Source organism: Protopterus annectens, chromosome 5.part1, assembly GCF_019279795.1.
Source record: "Protopterus annectens isolate FY-2018-M chromosome 5.part1, PAN1.0, whole genome shotgun sequence".
Taxonomy (NCBI): Eukaryota; Metazoa; Chordata; order Ceratodontiformes; family Protopteridae; genus Protopterus; species Protopterus annectens.
Genome location: NC_056736.1, coordinates 502,425,814 through 502,442,664, shown reverse-complemented (window position 1 = coordinate 502,442,664; position 16,851 = coordinate 502,425,814).

The following is a 16,851-nucleotide window of genomic DNA, read 5'->3' as shown; positions in this document are numbered from 1 at the left end:
CTCCCCACAATCCAGCTATCATTTAAAAAATGCACTTAATTCTCAAAATGCTGCCCTATGGACATCAGAAGGAACTTTTATGTTCAGTTGTTTCTACATGTAACCATTCAAAGGCTATTTTTAGAGATGCTGTTATGTTAGGAAAGCATTTTTTTAATAGAAATGTATGTTATTCAATAGTTCAGACAGTTATAAAAAATGTACTGTTTCCACTATGCATATTCTGAGACATGGCTCAGAAAAAATGTACTGACTGGAGAACATTGAGTCATGTAGATCAGGGTGAATCCATTTCTATTCAGCACTAAGAAACACACACACACACACACACACACACACACACACACACACACGCACGCACGCACACACACACACACACACACACGCACACACACACACACACACACACACACACACAAACAGTTGTCAAACCACCTATATATTTTGCCATACAATATAGAGCTTATAGTGACAACCACAAGCACCACACGAGAAGTCTTACTTTAAGTGTGAGATACAGCACATTTAAAAGGATGGCTTCATCAGTGTGTTGCAAAGATGTGTGGGCTGATAGGGGAAGAAATTAATGGGGGAGTCCTTTCCTAGTGTAAATGTTTTGCCTGTGTGGATGTGTACACATCAGATATGTGGGTGAATCCATTTCTACCATGTACTACACACACACTCACACACACACACACACACACACACACACACACACACACACACACACACACACACACACACACACACACGCATACACACACACTCATGCAAGTCAGGTGATTCCAACACCTACCTATCTAAGGCACACAATCAAGAGTACATTTTACTAACCACAAGTGCCACAGCAGAAGTGTGACTTTAAGTGTGAGATAATGCACATTTGTGATGAATAACTTCCATGTGCTGCAGACTGAATAGTGTGCATCACATGTTTGCTGAAAAAGGAATATATCTTGACAAGAAATAACAACAGCAACGTGTTGATCACAAGTATTTACATATAGCTCAGATAAGTTATATATCCTTTCATTCATGGACATTGTGGTAGAGTGAGTTAGATGTAGCTGTTTCACATTATGGTGCATTGACTACATCAATGATGGATGGCAGTAATAGTTAGGAAACAGTGGATTGACAACCAAGCACTCCTGACTATTCTGCTTAAGATGCTTGCATAAAATCTGCATTATTTGGTGTGCCACTTTCAATGTTTCCTAATGTTTGGGTAATGTGCAATGTGATTAAAAACATACAAGTCAAACACTTGAAAGTTCACTACTTAATACCATTCAGCAAGTATGTGCCCACAGGTCCAATATCACTGTACATCATTTGCAAGTATAATTTGTTTGAGTGCAAACATAATTTACATATTGTAGTATTTAGACAGTTACCAGGATTTAATAAAAACTGTGTAGGCACTGTGTAGAGCCTACACAGAATGTATCCATGTACATGGTCATGGTTCCATCTTGGCAGCCCGCCATTCATATTAATGATGGTACACTGCCGAGGGACAGCTGAGGGACATGGATATTGAATCAGTGTAGGGAGAGGTATAGCAACTAACAGTGGCTGCAGATGAGTCTAAGGCTTCCTGCAATGGTCTGCACCACTGCAGTAATGTTGTGAAGTGTGTCAAATGTGTAATGTGTCATTACAATGATGTATTATGTGTCTCTTGTTTTTTTTTTTAATTTTATTTTATTTTTTAACTTTTGCATGGCACAGTGTGGAGCACATCAATGCCAAGCTGTGCTCACATATGCATAGCTGACACCTGGCAGACAGCTAAAAATAGAAACTGGATGTAATTAATTATCATAATTACTTTTTTTGTCATTTACATTTGCACAGCATGGTGCAGAGTGCAACAGAGCCAAGCAGAGCTCATACATATATGGCAGACATCTGCCAGACATCTACAAATAGAAATCGGATATAATTAATTATCTTTTTAAAGTTTTGTGTACTTGTGTTTGCATGGCACTCCACTGTGCTCAGAAAGCCTTTCACATAGCTCAGTAGTATATGTGAAGGTATATATGTTTTTATATTATCCAAGTAGCTACATGGGTAGAGTTATAGCTATATGTGTAGTAGGTCCTGGGTCTGAATCAGTAGCAGGCAGAATATGTCTGTAATTTGCTGAACTATTTTTTTAGAGGTTAATAAAATTCTAAAATATGGCACTGCTGCATTTTACTGCACTCTGCTGAGCTCTGTGGAATCATGCTAAGCACGGCATAAACTTAACGGCTGCTAATGTTTGCATGATGCTACACTTAGTTTAAACCATGGTTGTGTGAGTTTACACACTGCTTGGCTTTGCTTAGCTTGTCTGCAAGCTGCTAATCGATGTAGTGCTTTTTTGAATGTTTCTCAATGATATGTAAGGGCAGGAAAACATCCTATATTAAGCACAATAGGCAGGAATTCTGCAGTATCCATTGGAGTCAATCAACTGTCAGTATGGCTGGTGGTGTTGGGGAAGGTATGGACTTTTGGGTGCAGCAGTGGGGCAGTCAGGAGTCCAGGTTCATGGTTAGGATTCTTGTAAAAAAAAAAAAAAAAACATGAAGATAGGCTGCTACAGGGAGGTTTCCAGGTCTCAGAGTGTAAGGCAGAGGCTTGGGACCGGTTGGCTAGAAAAATCCCCAGTGTTATTGGTATCCCCTGCACAGGTGAGCAGTGTTGTCACCACCAAGATGACCTGAAAAGGTGAAAGAGGGAACCTTGGACACCTGGGTCCAAGAAGTGTGGGCAGGGAAAGCCCTACAACTATGCAAGTAATTTATCCTCTGTTTTACCAATATGTAATTTGAAGGTCTGCAAAACTGGTATGTATAATGGGGTGCTTTTCTCCTAACAGTTGCAGCTGAGAGGGCTCACAATGTTGAGTCCCATGCGGGCACCTGCCCAGGCTGCATCTTGAGCATGGTGAGTATGGCTGTACTATGCCAACTGTAGTGCAATAAGCAAGATAGAGTTAAGCATTATCTGCAATAAAGTATATACAATAAAGTCTGTTGTGCAATAACTGTAGAATTAGAACTGTAGTGTAATACATGTTGAATTAAAACTGCATTGCAGTACATGATTAATAAGAACTGTAGTTCAAAAAAACAAGGAACAATACCAATAACAGCAAGTAAAATGGTGTACTTCACAATTATCTTGTCATGGCCATTGCAGTAGAGCTGTATGCATGGAGTCTGTAATGTAAGGTTGCTGCAGTCAAGTATAATACTGTAATAGCTGTAGAATGCAAATCTAATGGCTGCAAACTGTATTGCTTATCTCATAGTACTCTTCAAGGCTGTCTCTAGGCCAATACTGGCCACATAATGCTCTGTCTTCTACAGACTTCAGGTAATAAAGGTATATGGGAGAGATATCCCACTCCATGGCCAGTTATTGTCTGTGGACTTCACACAGATATTTCAAATCAATAACAATAATATGTGTTCACCAGTATTGTTGAAAGTGAAATAAAGCTGTAGTAATATATGCAGTATGGTTGTGTACCATGCATGTGTGTTATGTCATCACTGTTGTCTAGTATAACACTGTAACAGTACTAGAATGCTAGATATAAGCCATGTACCTTGTATTGAACAATTCATATTATGTTTCCAGGTGATCTCCAGGCAAGTAGCAGTCATCTTGTAGTCAGCAGGTACTCAGTAGCTCAGTCTGTTAAATTCTATGTACATAGTATATTTCACCACACACATTCCTGGGTTCAAATCCAGTGCTATGTAACATTACATTTTCAGTATCAGTCATGTAATGCTCACACTTTCTCTTTCCCCAATAACACAAATATGTTATGGGTGAGTTTGCCTATATTATGTGGAGATATTGTGTTTAAATCTCACAGAATGTTACACTCCATAGCAAGAATGTGTTCATCAGCACTGTTGAGTCAGGGATGAAAGTGTGTAATCCCAATATAGCAGTATCGCTTGCATGTCTGTAGTATACTGGTGCAGTCAAGTATTAAACTACTTGCAGTTGTCCCCTGCAGTCACAGCTAGTGGGTCCTACTCCCAGGCCTGCCAACTAAGCCATGACGGCTGTCTAGTTTAATTACTGTACACAAACATGCCTCTCAAGTGTCACAATTTATTAAAATGTAATTAAAACTGACTAATCCATCTGTCACATGTTTACCAGAGAAATTATTACCTAGGCTACAATGTATTACCACATCCATGTACAGAACACCCTGGTAGTTATATAAGTCCACGTTATGCAAAACCGTTCTTCTAAGTAGTTATGTACCTGCATTTGTTAGTGCTTGGCCCATATTGTACCATGCTATTAGCTTGAGAGGTATGCACATGCTGCAACAGATATAGCAGAATTGTAGTCAATGTAATCACAACTGTCAGTACACATCTGTAGATGTACGTATGACCAGTATTGTCAGGGATATCATCTTCAATGTCACTAATGGAATGTTTTTCTCTTTCTCTCCCCAACCCTTATCTTAATGTATTCATTATTGCAATGTATTATTATGATTTAATATTAACATAATTTGTTAAACTAACTATATTTTGGAAAATGTGGATGATTATCGTTATGTTTTATTATGATTCAGTATTAACATATTTTGTTAAACTAACTGTTTTGTTGGCTTTATGATTTACTTCACACTGGCATGGTGTTATCATACTGACTGTTATGTTACATAATGTGTTGCACATAATATACATTAATATGTATTTGGATCAATAAATATGATGTTCCATTCTATTAATACTTACAATGGTTTGGTTGTTACTTACTGTAAGTTATTACTTTACCTCATTTACCGCAACACATCAAGGTAGGCCAGTTCTGGCTGATCCCCCTACCTTGCCTCAATCGGCCATGGCAATGGGTCCCAGTACGTCTGGGACCAAGACCAGTGGAGATCCCTCTTCTGCCCCTGCACTACCTGCAGTGTCGAGTAGTACCACCTTAGGGAATGGGGCCCAGTCCCCCTCTGGGAGTGGTGGCAGAGGGAGAGTAGTCACCTGAGATGAGCTACCAGTCCTGGCCTGCAGGATAGCCCATAATGGCTATGACCATTTCCTGCACCGGATTGAGGGTATGCTGGCAGACCTTGTTGGGCAGCCTGATCCTGGTGCCCTGCCTCTAGCACAGCCACCTTGCAGTGCATGAGCAGTGCTGACAGTCCCATGAGTGGGGTTGTGAGTCACGCTGCTGCTGTCTGGAGGCACATGGCACTCAGATTCCACAACATCCTCCCTATCCAAGGTATTCACCCCTCTCATGTATCACACACCTCCCCGTCTGCTATCTTGTCTGTATTGTCTGCTTGCAAATGCATCTTCACCTACCTAACATACCTCCCACACATGTACCTATGTTCCTTCCCCAACATTCCAGTCTCACCTTTAAAAAAATGGGCACCTGTCTCAAAAAAAAATATCTTCCCATACATAGCTCTACATTTCAAACATGTGTTCCCCTGGACCCACATAATTCAGTCCAATTGGCTTGACAACACAATTTTGTTGTCCTCACCCCTCTCTCTGGGGGTTGAGAATCCAAAATCATCTACAAATCTGTCACAGTGCACAGTTGTTGCGGCACAAGAAATGAATAACTATGGTTCATTCCTACACCCTTCCTGCACATTCCTCCCTGCCTTTCAATGTTTCCCCCTGCTTGACCCTATTTCTCCACTTTCCTATCTCCCCTTTTTTTTCTTTTCTTCATATTTTTAGTGCAGAGCTGCACAGTATGCCACATTGTGCATCTCCACTAAGTTCAGCTAAATACGGCTATAATGAGTCTATGTGTTCTTAACATTGTACGTCACATGTACAATATAAACACCTCTGCCATGTTTCAAACACATGTCCATCACACCTGCATTAATCTGCCATGCCAAACAACTCTTATTTAAAACAGATGGTTTACACAAAACAAAATAATTGAAAATTACAGTCATCAGGCATATTTCAGTGGAGCTGCACTCTGTGCTGCACCACACAAACTGGAATAAAAAGTAATGGAAAAATGGGAGTATACCTTGGATTCTGTTGCAATAGTATGCTACTAGACAGCCAAAACATGATAATGGATGTAAGTGAGGTCTGTGATAGCAGGTAAATGTGCCCTTTTATCTGCAACATGAAGAAATACACCTGCTAAGGCATTAATGGCAAAATACATGATCAACTGGGATTCTGCTGCAGACATACATCCATATAAAACCATGCACAAATTAATGGATGTAGAACATGTTTTTCACAGCCTGTATATGTGCAAATATATCTTGAAGATACAGCTGCTACAGCAGTGATACAGTAGCTCAGTCTGTTAAATGACTTGCAAACAGTACATTTTGTCACTCAAAGTCATGAGTGCAAATCCAGTGTTGTGCTACATTTCAATTACATTACTGTGAAAACAACAATTAATGGTTCACTAATACTCTCTTTATCCACACAAAACATTGCAAATTAAATAACTGCTTTTCAGTGCATGATGTCTCAGGCCTGCATGTAGGGGCACGTCACATATCCGTATAGCAGTACTCTATGTTGCCTAGTACTCTGTTATTGGCACAGTTGCCTAACATATGTACCTTAAACACATGCCTTAATTGGAGTGTAAAGGGTACCCTCACCCTGGCACTGCCTCTACAACAAGCCTGACACAGCTGACACAGATACAACTGCAGCTTGTTGTCCTCCAAAGTGTTCACACTCTCTGCCTATGTCTACTACCTGCAGCAGCAGATGTAGCCTGTGGTACCCACAGCTCTATGTAAAGATTTCTGCTACAGACCTATCCTCTGTAACAATGTAGTCTTCTCACCCTAGTAATGTCCATTTCAACAGCAAAGAAAGGGGCTCTGGTCTACATGAATACCTTATATATTGCACAGTGCTTGCATGTCATTGGGTAATGATAGTGCAATTCAGCTGTTTTGGCTGCAATTAGCATTTCAAAACCACGGATTGGTTTAGAGTTAAACACCTGCTGATGGGGAGCATGTTTAAAAGGTAGGCAGCTGGCTATGGGGAACCATTCTGTATGAGACCTTACTCGCACAGAAAATGTCTTTGTGAAAACCTTACTCTCATCACAAATCAAAAGAGGAGTGCTGTACTCCATCAGGTATGTAACTGTTTTTTGTGTATAACAGGATGAAGACAGGGGGCTACGGGTATGGGGAATAGGGACTACAGCAGTAAGCCAGTCTTACACCTGTGACAATGACATGTCATTGATAGCCTGCTATGTTACACCTATGGGGGACATGCAATACTCCAAGGTTGCATTGTCATTTGTCATTGTGGCACACTGCTGTTGTTGGACTGTCCCTTCATAATGGTTGCAATTGCACACTGCTATTTGTCTGGCACTGGTCTTATGACATATTATTGGGTGGTTGGCCTTAGCAGACACACCACCATAGACTGAAGTGTTGGGTTTATGATCATACAGCAGAATTTCCCATGGCACATAGGGAAATACCTAACTATTGATACTATCTTGGGTGGATCCACACATGTTGTATGTTGTCACATTGTGGGGTATGACATGTGTGAGCAAGCCGTGGCTAGTCCAAGCAATTTAGCCCTTGCTGTATCTGTACATAGTGGGTGTCCACATATCCGATCCTGTAATGTGTTCCCCTTGTGTTGTCTTTCAGGATAAATGTACCACAGATGACACCCACCCATCTTGGATGCAGAGAATGAGATAATCTTGCAGCGACTAAGGCAGCATTATGACATCCTGCTTTCCAGGGGGAAACATACTAGGGAACAGTGGGCTGCTTTGTGGGCTGACCTTGTCAGTGATGTTAGTGTCACAGGCCAGCAGGGCAGGACATATAAGCAGGTTCGACACCTGGAAACTGATATGAGTAATGCTGCATGTCAACAAGCAACGGATATAGCCAGGGATCATGCTGTCACCTGTGGAGGGCCTGCAGCAGAACAACTACTATTGGCCACTGAGGAATTCCTGGTGTACTTAGGCACATGTGACAGCTCCCAGGCATCCATCAAATCATACAACACTGAGGTGGGTGCCGCAGTTTCCACTGCTAAAGAGTGTGCAGGTAAGCTTACTGTGATCAGCATGTTAATACTGTAGTAGTCAGTGTGTCAGGCCATAGATACTTTTATGTGGGGGTCAAGTCAAGTGTTCTTTGAGGGGGTATAAACTCAGGTATACACTCATACACAGATTGGGACCAATACAACAAGTAACGCAGCAGCTACTGTAAATATCAGATATATGGATGCATTACATGGTTGTGCTGCAACATGCAGTGGTACTGAAATTACCTCACCTCTCAACTTTTCACAGTTCCATCAGTATTGCCTAAGGCCATGGTCCTGCCCCTGGTAAGTATGGTACTTGTTTTGTTAAGGAACAATTATAGTCTAGTATGGTTAGGGGTCAGAATAAGGTCTTATGTACATGTAATTATGTGTGTAAACAGTAATATGTTTTTAAATGCCAGTCTGGAAGAGGTACCTAAGGTTACAAGAGGGGGTAGTCACAGGAGTGTAGTTCAACAAACAGATACACATTGGCAGTTACAGATAGGAGCAGATAAAGCTCCTGGTTTAAATGAGGCAAGGAATCCAAAATGCTTGTTAAAATACAACAGGTTGAAGGTAAATACATTAGGCAGTGAAATGTGATGTACTGAGTTTATTGTGTTTTTTTTTAAATTATAGTGTCATACCGAGTAAGTAAAAAATAAATAATACTGGTCATGTTTGACTTGATTTACTTCAAGTGATGGTTATAAAAGACCTGAGTTGAATTTGAATTGTGTTCCGAGGTAGTGCTTTGTGGACAAAGGCAGAGAAGCAAGCTGTTTGACCACTAATCCAGTTGTGGGTCTTCATTGTTATGAGTCTTGGATGCTTTTCATACACAAGTAGTGCAGGTATTAATGTACTGCTTTTTACATTCTTATTGAATGTGACCGTGGGGTTTGGAGTCTGTCCCCTACACAACCTGATATCAGTGTCTCCTTGGACACTAATGATAATGGTGGCCACAGCAAGGCACAGGTGAGGGTGTTGGGAGCTGAATATGTCCCAGAGGTAGACATCACTCTTCTGTCCCCATTGTCACTGCACACAGACTGTATGCCCACACATACCCCATTCCCAAAGGCCACAGATATTGGACAGTCAGATGGTGGAGATATTGAACAGAAAAGTGTGACAACTATGGCTCCAGTGAGTGTAGACACTGGTTACATCCAGAGTGCTGGCGTGGTCCCACACAGGTGGATTGACGGGGTGCTTGTAGGAGGTCTGCTGTCCATCCACCACCTGTTGCAGGTGTCACATCACAGGTCACCCACCTCATGTTTTGGGCCATCGTGGAGGCACAGGAAGGTTCTGAACAGAACACAAGGTGTATGCTTAGGGTTATGGATGCCACACAGTCTGACATCTGTGACAGCCTCCACCACATTGGGGACACCCTGGATCATATGACTGATGCACTGGACAGAAGCTGGTCTGAGACAGTGTCTGCCTTGGACTACATATTGTCTGTGTTGCAGATGAGAATCAGACCTGTGGATGTAGGTCAGCAACACAATCTGTTGAGAGTCCATGTGGCTGTGCACACTCACACTCACTTAGTGGCAGTACATCCAGCTCTACAGAGGGGAGTGTGCTGTCCACACCACAGTGTGATAGGCCCTGGACTTGTGGTCCTAAGCGGTCACATGGGGGACATAGTCCTAGCAAACAGTAGTCTCTGTCAGCTACTAGTACTGCTTCTGACCTTGGACATGGAGGTGCCAGTGCAACTGCTGGCAGAACTAGTTCCTGTGTTTGGGGCCAGAGACTGTGAACTGTCAACTCTACCATGTACAGCCAAACGCTGTCCAACATACACATGTGTAGAGCTAGCACTGAGCTTGACTATGCACATGCACACACTCGCACATCACTGTCAAATGCAGGTCACCTAGAGACACAAACAGCACCTCTCCATGGTCCATCTTGCATGTTTCCCCCAGACTCACACACATGCTGTCTACCATTTGGGCCATCATATGCCTTCTGCATCCCGACAGAACACTCTATGCAAGTGAGAATACCTGTGCCACATCCCTGTCATCCTTGACATTGATGCAGGGAAATGAACCTATAGGTCTGATGCACAGGGTGACTATATTACTTAACATGTACTTGTGTAATGCAGTGTTGGCTCACTATGTCACTTGTAGTGGTTAAAGAGAGATACTGTATGCTGGCATGTGTCACAAGTATGCCACATGCATTTGTGTACCTTATGTGGTCCTTATGTTGTATGTTGTTGAATTAGCTGTATAGTAACACAATGACAGATGTGTCATTGCCCTGTTTATGTTTCCCTTCCAGGAGTCTGCTGGGATAACCTATGGATACAAAGTGTAAATAAAGCAGCACAGGATGTCTTATCAGCACTGCAGACATATGTCAACAGCAAAGTACAGCAGTATAACTGCATGGCTACATAGGTTCACATGTATATAACAGGCTAGCAAGGGCAATGTTGGCATTCAGCTTGTTCATGCATCCCTAATCTTTGAGAAAGTCTGCTACCCTTCATAAGTGCCACCAGGGTGTTGATGGGGATGACACATCTACATATATCCTGTGTCCAGTACCAACAGTTGTCTGGCAACAGTTATAATTGTTGTGTTCTGCATCCCAATGTGTAATCTGGACATGATGTGTGTCCCAGCAGATGTGTGTGTGACATGGATGAGGAGAGGGTTTCATGTAGGGTGCACTGCCTATGTTATATACCTGTCTCACCAGCATGCATTATGCATACCACACTGATGTTGGTGGTGTGTAGCACAAGTGACATGTGTTAGTGCTGTCACGGATGCACGTTAGGTACATAGTGGGAACTGACACCTCCCTTTATGAAGCCATACACATTCCCTCCAAAGCATTTTGGTGACAGACTACACATGAACGATCCTGACATAAACTCCATAGAACATGTTCTCTTTAATGAGCATTGGTGTACCTTGGAACCTCTGTGGGTGCTACAGTTGTATGATATGCCTGTGTAGTGACATGGCAAGGCTGCCATTGCACACATCGATAGCTATGATGACTGACACATTCAGTATACCAGTGCTAGCCTGGGATGCATGTCCCATACCTGCTGGTATTGGTTGTAAAACAGTGAATGCATCCACATCTGTCCAACCAGTAACAGTTGAAAACTACAGTGCGCTCTGTGTTCAAGTCATACATCCCATGGTTCCATAACATGTTTTAAAATGCTCTAATAGGCTCACACAAACACATGGCTACATTGAGGCTATGATCACTTCCACTCAGTGCATACAGGACATGCCAAGGCACACACCTAGTGTAGGCTGGCTGTATGTAAGTGTGTACACTTACCTATGTAATGGTACATTGTACAGATCACAGTACATAATGCATGCAACACACCTCATGTCTGCTAGTACTATCATTTTAGGACATATTATGCTTGATGACATATGCAGGCCTTGTTGTGGTCAGTCCTTTTGGGGGGGGGGGCACATCACTCACTACAAAAAAAAAACACTGCAAAACCCTACATATGTCTAGGCTACCAAGGTTATGCCATATGGATATATAAGCACATGCACCAAGTGGGCTGGAATGAGATTAAAACCCCTACTTATTTAGTCTCAAACACTATAGATGACAGCATTTATCACATGCACCATGGCTTACAACTTATATTACATTCTCAGCTGGTAGTCTTGAATGCACCCAACCATTCAAGCACCTTCATACCACCTAACAATCCACCTGTTTTGGCCTTTGAAAAATCAGTGGAAAAAGAACTATATAAACATTTTTAGAGTGACAAGCACAGTAAATACTTTAACCAGATTGTATCAGGGATACAGGCCATCAAGATTCTTACTACAAATTCAGATATAGTCATAAAACCAGCAGACAAAGGTGGGAGGACTGTGATTACGAACTTTGATTACTATAACAATCAAATGCTCTCTATGCTAACCACCTCGGATTATGAGCAAATATGCAAACAACTGCTGAATCAGATAATTAAGCAGATTTCCTTAAGACTAGAAAATATGCTCAAGGACAACCTCACTGGAGAAGAATTATACCAGTACTTTAGAACCATTAGTCCTGTTGTGCCTGTAATATATGGCATACCTAAAGTCCATAAATCCGTTGTATCTCTCCTGCTTCGACTAATAGTGTCAGCAAGAGGATGGGTGACAGAGCCTTTATCAAGCTACCTTGACAACATGTTTAAGAAATATTTACATGTAACAGGTACCATCATCAAGGACACAACTGATTTCATTTCTCATCGATCAGAATGGCTTATGCCACACCCAGAGAAAGACTGTTTTCTTGTTACATTAGATGCAGACTCATTGTTTAGAATTATTCCCAATGAGATAGGAATTCAATTTATTAAACAATATTTACTTAAATTTTATGATTATACACAGTGTCACATTAATGTTATTTGTGAATTATTAGACATTTTACTTACCAATAACATCTTTTTATGTCAAAAGAAGTTTTACAAACAGGCAAGAAGTGTGGCGATGGGTACCCCCGGCCCCAACATCTATGCAAACATTGTAATGTACCAATGGGAGAAACAACATATAATCAGTGAAAATAATCCCTATCTCATAAATGTGAAATTTTATAAAAGATTTGTGGATGACCATTTCTTACTATGGGAAGGTACATTAGAAGAGTTCAAGAAATTTAAGTCAAACATCTCTACAACCACTGATGTCTTAAAGTTTAAATGTGAAGTATCCTTTCATACAATTAATTTCCTTGACATAACCCTAAACAAACTTCATACTGGTCAGACAGATACTACTATGTACAGAAAACCATCCAGGTAGAATACATATTTACATAGAACCAGCTTACACCCATCGCATATCTATCCAAACATTGTTAAAAATCAACTTATTAGGATAGCTAAATTAAATACAAAAGATTCATTAATGCAACAGCAACTAGAAAGGACTGCTTCAGAATTCATACAGAGAGGTTATAGTCAAGAAGTTAAAACAAATAAACAAGACATTAAAAGCAAGAGATCCACAGACTATACACATCTGTTAACCACCAAAAGAGAAATATGATCGTCCACCAGTCATAAACATATCAAATTAAGATACACTCTTACACATGATAGAAATACACCAGTCATAAAGAACACTATCAAAAAATACTGGCCTATATTAGCTGAGATACCTGAGCTATGGGACATCATATCAGGTTCACCAGGATTTAGTTATAGAAGAGCTAGTAACTTAAATAACATTCTTTGTTATAAAGAACAACCAAAAATATGTCTTACTTTAATACCAATAAGGAAGGAATGTACAGATGTAATGACTGCACTTTTTGCAAGTACATTAATACTGGAAAGTTTGTTAGACATCCAGTCAAAGATGTAGCTTTTGAACTAAGAGTATTTGGTAATTGCAACACACAACACTTTTTTTATTTAGCATTTGTTTCCCAAGAAAGTCTGACTTGGAGCAAAGCCAATTTTCAGCAGAGGCCCAGGGAGAAATGCTCCGGATGCATGTCTTTATAACGTGGGAGGAACTGGAGCACCTGGAGGAAACTCAGACGAATGCAGGGAGGACATGCAGACTCCACACAGAAGACACCTTAGCTGCAAATCAAACCGAAGAACCTCTTGCTGTAAGGTGATAATGCTACTGCTGCACCACTGCACCATCCGTAACATACAAAGCAGACTGCTACAAGTGTGAAGCATACTACATAGGCAAGACAAACAGAAAATTAAAAGAGAATAGGTCAACACATGTCAGAAATCAGGAGGAGTGTTCAAACAAATGCCTTATATAAACATATTCTTAATACAGATCTAACTCATACCTTTAAATTTGCTATTTGGTAAGTTATTTGTGCACCGCTTAGAGGGGGGTGACATAAAATTACATACAGAGAAGACAGAACTGCAATGGCGTTTCAGCTTTAAGGCACACAGACCCCCTGGCTTGAATGACATGGTTACCATTAAGCCTTATTTGAAGTAGTTACACACTCAAATACACTGAACTTTTTGTATTTGTCTGTACCCTATATGTTTTAAAAATTGAAAAATCTAAATTTTACAAGTATCTTCATTATTTATTACATTTCTTATTGTTATTATCACTTACATTTTTATACATACAATTTTATGTGTATTTTACTTATTTTTATCTTATCATGTGACTACAGTTCTAATATGTGACTATATAATGTGACTACACCTTGATTACATAAGCTAAGCACAATGTGTTGCTCAGTTTCTTTGCCTGATGAAGCCTATCTGGGTAAAAGTGTCTTCTGCACTTGTAACGTTTTAAGTACGTTGTGGATTTTAAACTTGTGGAACAAGCACTTCTAACTCTTGAAATAAACAAATATCACTTTTAAAAAACCAACTCTTCAAGTAAGTTGTGGACTTTAAATTTTTGAATTAACTACTGTTTATCCCTGCTTATGTTTCCAGTTACTTTTTTGTTTTGCTAGTCTTCTTTTATGAGTAACTGACTTGTCACTGCACTAATACTATTGTTTTAATTTTACATCTACACTATAGATGACGGTATTTATCACATGCACCACGGCTTACATCTGATATTACATTGTCAACTGGTAGCCTTAAGGTGGCTGACAGGCCTTGTAGAAGGGGGCAGTGTGGAAGCCAGCAGCTAGTTACAGGGCCAAAAAGTGCATAACCATTGCAGTTGGATAGCCCATGAGGGCATGTCCGTTCATTTGCAGGAGGACACACACACACACACACACACACACACACACACACACACACACACACACACACACACACACACACACACACAGACACACACACACGCAGTCATGTACCAAGTGGGCTGGAGTAAGATTAGAACCTCTCTCTACCTAGTCTTATACACTATAGATCATGGCATTTATCACACACACCACACGTTAAGATTGTTGTGTGTGCAATTACAGGCACAGTACTTGTGCATTACACATACTAGGCCTGTGTTGAACAGCATCTGTGGCCTGTGGTGTGATATTGCTTCATACTGTTATCTGCATCTAGTATCTTAGTAGTGGGATAACTGAAATTATCCTATGTGTGTACAGTTACCAGTATGGCCATATGTAGCTGCTTGCAGTTACATTGACATACCTGTGGGCAGGGACAAGATGCCTGTCCATACATGCACTGACAGCATTATACATTGCAGCACCTGCAAAAACTGTGTCTGTCTACATAATGACATCCAGCAGGCACAGGGGTCTGTGGGTAAGTGGAATTTGTGCTGTTGCACCCTTATCTTGGATTCTTTGAGAAACAGTATGGCTATGTGATAGTGGAGATTTACTCACCATTATTAGGGTATGTCAGACAATACAGACATCCACACACATATTTTTGTATATAACAGGGATGCATATATAACTGTAACTACATGTGTGTATGATATGTACATGTGTTATGCAGATATAGAGGGGGTGTATGTTTCATTTTAATATGTATAGCCATATATATCAGTACATATTTATTTGACACTACATAGTGATAGCTATACTATGCATGTGAGAGAGAGATAGTGACAGACGGATATGTATATGTATAGACATTTATACATAACAGGTCATTTTGACAAAGGGGCAACAGGATTGCACTCATTTTAACCAAGTTTATGGGCATGCTCAGTTGGACTGTCAGTACTTATAAGGTGATTCTAGTCCATACCTATCTGTACTTCAATCCGGGAGTTTGTATGTTACAGACATTAACATCCACCCCTGTTTCTGCAGTGCCGCACTTCCCTCAAATTGTCTGCAGCATTCCCCAGCTGTGTGCTGTACTTAATCTGTGACTGCGGTTGGTAATGTAACACCACTAACAGACTGACAGTCAGCATGCCTCTCAACTGCCCTGATTTCCACAGAATGTCTAGAGTTTTGCCTCATATGTTTGGTCTGTTCCTCATATATTTGTGGTCTTCTGGTGAATTACTGAATAGTGATGTCATTACGTTATACTACTTAGACAAACATTTGTGTTTCAGACGTTATATCCTCCAGAACATATGTAATAATGCAACACCTTTCTAGGTTTATGCAGACAATATTTGACATCTGTCCCTATGTTTGGGCTTTTGTCCGCCCACTCTTACTGGCTTCGTCCAGATGTCTTGCACTAAGTGGTTTGACAGTCTGTGAAAACACCAACATAGTACGTGTCTATATTAGATGAATGAAAGTTCTTCTTAGTAAATGCTCACATGAGCGAATATCCAGGTACTCGAAACTGCAATTGTGGGGGGCATGCGCCCCCACACACCCCCAAATATATATTCCAACTCCGAGATCGCACTACAGTGAGGAAAGGGCAAATATTCCCATCTTCACTGTACCACGATCTCGCAATTGCGGTTTCGAGTTCCGCAATATTCGCTCATGTGAGCGTTCACTAAGATGAACTTTCGTTCATCTAATATAGACCCCATAGTACTACCTCCCATGCAAAAGATGTGAATAATTTCAGATAAGAACAATCAACGCCATCACCCATGCTAGCTTCCCTAGTCCACTGAGCCACTCAGGTCAACAGACAGAGGAGTCATTCATCACACAATCAGTGGGATAAATAAGTACATTGTTATCCTGCATGAGGAGAGACATACAATGGTGTGAGCAATATCTATGTTACAGCCCTGTGATTGTCTGGTTCACTGATATACCATAGGTGATATTCTGCTAAAACAGTTGTATGGGTACACTGGTGTGTTGG